Source organism: Otolemur garnettii, unplaced genomic scaffold (assembly GCF_000181295.1).
Source record: "Otolemur garnettii isolate 467f Iridium unplaced genomic scaffold, OtoGar3 scaffold00122, whole genome shotgun sequence".
NCBI classification, from domain to species: Eukaryota; Metazoa; Chordata; class Mammalia; order Primates; family Galagidae; genus Otolemur; species Otolemur garnettii.
In genome coordinates this window covers 1,849,888-1,853,919 of record NW_003852517.1, presented here as the reverse complement: position 1 = coordinate 1,853,919, position 4,032 = coordinate 1,849,888, and positions in this window count along the sequence as shown.

Here is a 4,032-nt window from a genome sequence, read left to right as displayed (position 1 = left end):
ATACAGCAGCCCACTGCCTCAGCAAGTGTTACCTACAGCTACAACCTGGTGAGACTCACCAGCTATCTTACCTGTAAACATGACTGTCTGCTTTTAGGCAGATCTAAACATATTCTCAGAATAAGAAGCTTATAGCCACGTTCCTCAGGGAGCACTTGAGAATAAACTACTATGCTTAGGTACGGAGGGCTGCACCCCAACATTTCCCCCTTTCTATTTATTGGCCTCAATTGTGGCCATAGCCAAGAAGACTGCAACATATTGTTCACTGGTCTTCTTTACCCTAAATAAAATTTTGATGATCAAATATAATGCAAATCCAGTAAGGCAAAACAGAAACAGAGAACCAGCAGCAGTGCCAAACAGAGTATGAATCTTATCTATAGGATTTAACTGAGTAATACCATCTGAAATGCCTTTTAAAATTTCATCTCTATTAATTGGTTGTAACTTTTGTTCAAATGTACTATACACTTGATGCTGTAATTCAATAATCTCAGAAGTTAAATTTTCATGATTCAATAAATGTTTTTTAACTTTACTCCAAGGAAACAAAGTCTCATTATAAAGTACAGGAGTTATACAATAAGAAAAAACATTCCAATCACATTTTAATTTTCTCTGCTTTTCTAAACTATATAATTGATCACCTAATAATATAACTATTTGTTCTAAATCAGTCAATTCATTATGTATTTCGGTGTCAATTTGTTTTGAGACACCCACAGTCTTTCAGCATTTCTATGCCATTGAGTCACAAATTTTTCAGTCTTAACAGATTCAGTGAGAGCTATTCCAGCAGTGGCTGCAGAAGCAGTGACGGCTATGATCCCCAAAATTGCCGCTATCAGGAAACTAATAAATTTCTTTATCCTTTTTGTCAACCTCTGGGGAAGGTTCGCTAGGATGGAAATGGCACGAGACTCTTCCCGTGGCCTCTCATCTTCACAGGCAGCCAAACACCAGTTCTGGCCCGGAGTAAGTAGATCCTATCTTGAAGAAAATCAAATCTCATAGACACATTAAAACAAGTAAACAACCAACATTCTCCAGGACAATGGATTTCACCTGTATGTTCATTCCAAGTGATATTTCCCACTAAACCAAACAGAAGGAAGCTTCACACAAGCAGAAACAAAGTGTGCTTTCTTCCATTTAAAATGAAAGGTGTGTTGAGAATTTGGCTTAGACTTAGATATACGGATTTCTCTCCAAGCATGTAATCCAAATAATGCTACTCCAACTTTTCATAAATCAGGCTGTGATGGATACCCATTAATACCAGGAGCAGGTGGTGTAAAACCACTTTCCTTCCATACTAATTCTTTTGAGGAAGAATAAATTATATCACTTGCATTTCTTATATGTTCCAAATAACTGTAACCAGATCCTGATTTCTCTTCAACGTATGCCAAAGGTCTCCAATCTACAACAGTGCCAAATTTTGTTTGCCTTAAAATATATAAATGAGAGCCTCGACATTTTGACCAATGAATCCAATGTTTTGTAGCAGTGAATACATGTGGTATACAATGAGGCAAAGGAGGCAATGAAGCCTGTTGGATTGAAAGTAACTTTGTAAAAGTCATAGTTGACAATAGATACATCACAAGATTAGTAGAATGATTTCTAAAACTAACCCATTGTTGTGGACCAAAAAGTAAACAGGGTGGTTCAAGACCTAGACATATAGGTGGTCCTGTTACTCCTGTAGAATAATTAAAAAGAAAAGTTCCTTCTTCCTCTGGTTTAAAAGGACTTCTGTTGTCATATGGTCCAGGAAGCCATGTACTTTCATTTACATAGATAGAGACTGATGGCTCAAACCAAGAAACACCTCTTAATAATGGAGGATTAGGAACATAACTCCAGGGGGAGAGGAGGATCAGGGACCTCCTCTGTCTTTTTCTTAGTGCAATCTTTCCTGATATGACCAGTCTTTCCACAATTATAACATTTAGGATTATTAACCTTAAAAGCAGCTGCCATATGAGCACCAATTTGATCACCAATTAAAGCAGCTTGAAAAGATGAAGAACCAATATTTTGGCATGCCCGAATAAATTTTTCAATGGAAGCAGTCTCTTCATATCTAATTGGAGCCAAAACTTTCCGGCAATCGTCATTAGCATTTTCGTAAGCCATTTGTAATAATAACTTTTCTTGAGCCTCAGTACCTGGAATGGCTCTGCAGATGGCTGTACACAGTTTGGCCAAGAATTCAACATAAGGCACATTAGGACCCTGGATAATTTTAGTAAAATATTTACCCTCCCCTGGACCTTCTAACTGGGCCCATGATTGGAGGCAAATGTCTCTAATCTCAACTAAAACATGATCAGGGATTTCCAGCTGTTGTTCCTGTCTTCTAAATTCTCCAGTGCCTGTTAACTGATAACAAGGAAGTCCAGGATCATCGTCACTCCTAGCAATAGCCTCTTTTATCCACCAAGAATCAAAAAGTAAATACTGGGCAGGGGATAAAGTAGTTTCAGCAAGTCTTTCCCAATCTCTAGGGGTGAGATACCTATCACCACAATATGAGTGCAGAAGGCCTCGAGTATAAGGCACATTCAGCCCATAAGAGACGACAGCGTCTTTTAATGTTTTTAAAAACTTTAAATCAACCTCAGTGTATTGTACCGGTGCAATGGGTCCAGTTGGTGGAGCTCCACTTCCTCCTTGCTGATTGTCTCCAGCCCTCCATGCTGCAGCACGAGTAATGGGCATAATTAGACCTAGAGTCTGATTATTTGTCAGAAGAGGAGGCAAATTATATGTATTGCATGGTACTTCCAAATCATCTAGAAGTCTGAGGTTTCTAGGATTAGGAAAAACAGCCCTTTTTACATGAGTAGACTCATAAGAACGATGCTCAATGGTTGGAAGCTGAGACCGCTGTGAAACGTCTAAAGGAAAAATTTGCTTATTACTAGATCTGTTGTTATTTGGAGATGGAGGTCAAGACCTTAATGGCTGTGGATTATCAACAGGGGCTGTAATAGATTTTAAAGGTCTCGGCTCATCCTCCAATATGTGTGTTGGAGGAGGAGGTGATGGTAAAAAGTTAGAAATTGGAAGCTGTGGAAATGCAAGAGGAGGAACAGATGATGGAATGGTCATATCTAACAAAGGCTCTGGAGGAGCAATGGGCAAAACCCTGGCTTTCTCTACCATATCATAACATTCTTTAATAAAATTTTTGACATCGGTCATTTTGTGGTGGAGAGATTGAATGGATGCAGATAGGGGAGGTTCTTCCCCTCCTACAGCACCATCCTCAGAGGAATAGGAGTTTTGATCTCCTTCATTCTCTGGGGTCTCCTTTTCTTCCTGTTGGTCTTCCTGGCCAGTGCCATCAGCCTTATCCGAGATGGATAGTTTAATAAGGTCTGTGACTGCACTGTCAGGCTCAGGATCAGGAGAAGTCGGGGGTTTGGGGTTTGGATGTTTTACTTTTACCTCCGACAAAAGACTGTAAAGCTAATTTGACAAGATGGTAAACAGCCCAAATATCTTTATCAATAATATTTCCTTTTTGGTGGAAGTGTTTCATTTCTTCACCTACTTCTTCCCAAGCAGCTAAATTTAATTGATTATGAGAGTCAGGTGTAAACCAATAACAACAAGCCCTTGTGGTGGAAAATAAACGGCAGAAAGAAGCAGTTTTAACTGAGATACCCATAGTATCTAATAAAGTTCTTAACAACTGTATATATTCATCCTCAACAACAGAAGAGGAGTTACCCATGGTAATGAATGAAACCCCTTTTTGAAACATGTCGAGAGTTCTGAATTTACAATTCAGCAAACACCCTCCCAATTCTGCCAGTTACCAATAACTAACCTTAAGGTTGGTGAACAGAAGTTCCGTAGAACAGTTCAAGCATGTCCCGGTCCAGCCATGACCCTGCTCCCTGTGCCAGATGAAGGTGTCCCACGAAACCCCTTGTTTGGTGATGCAGAGGAAAGCACTGCTAGACAAAATTATTGGAATGAAAAGGGGGGCTGAGGCTCTATCAGGCACACAGC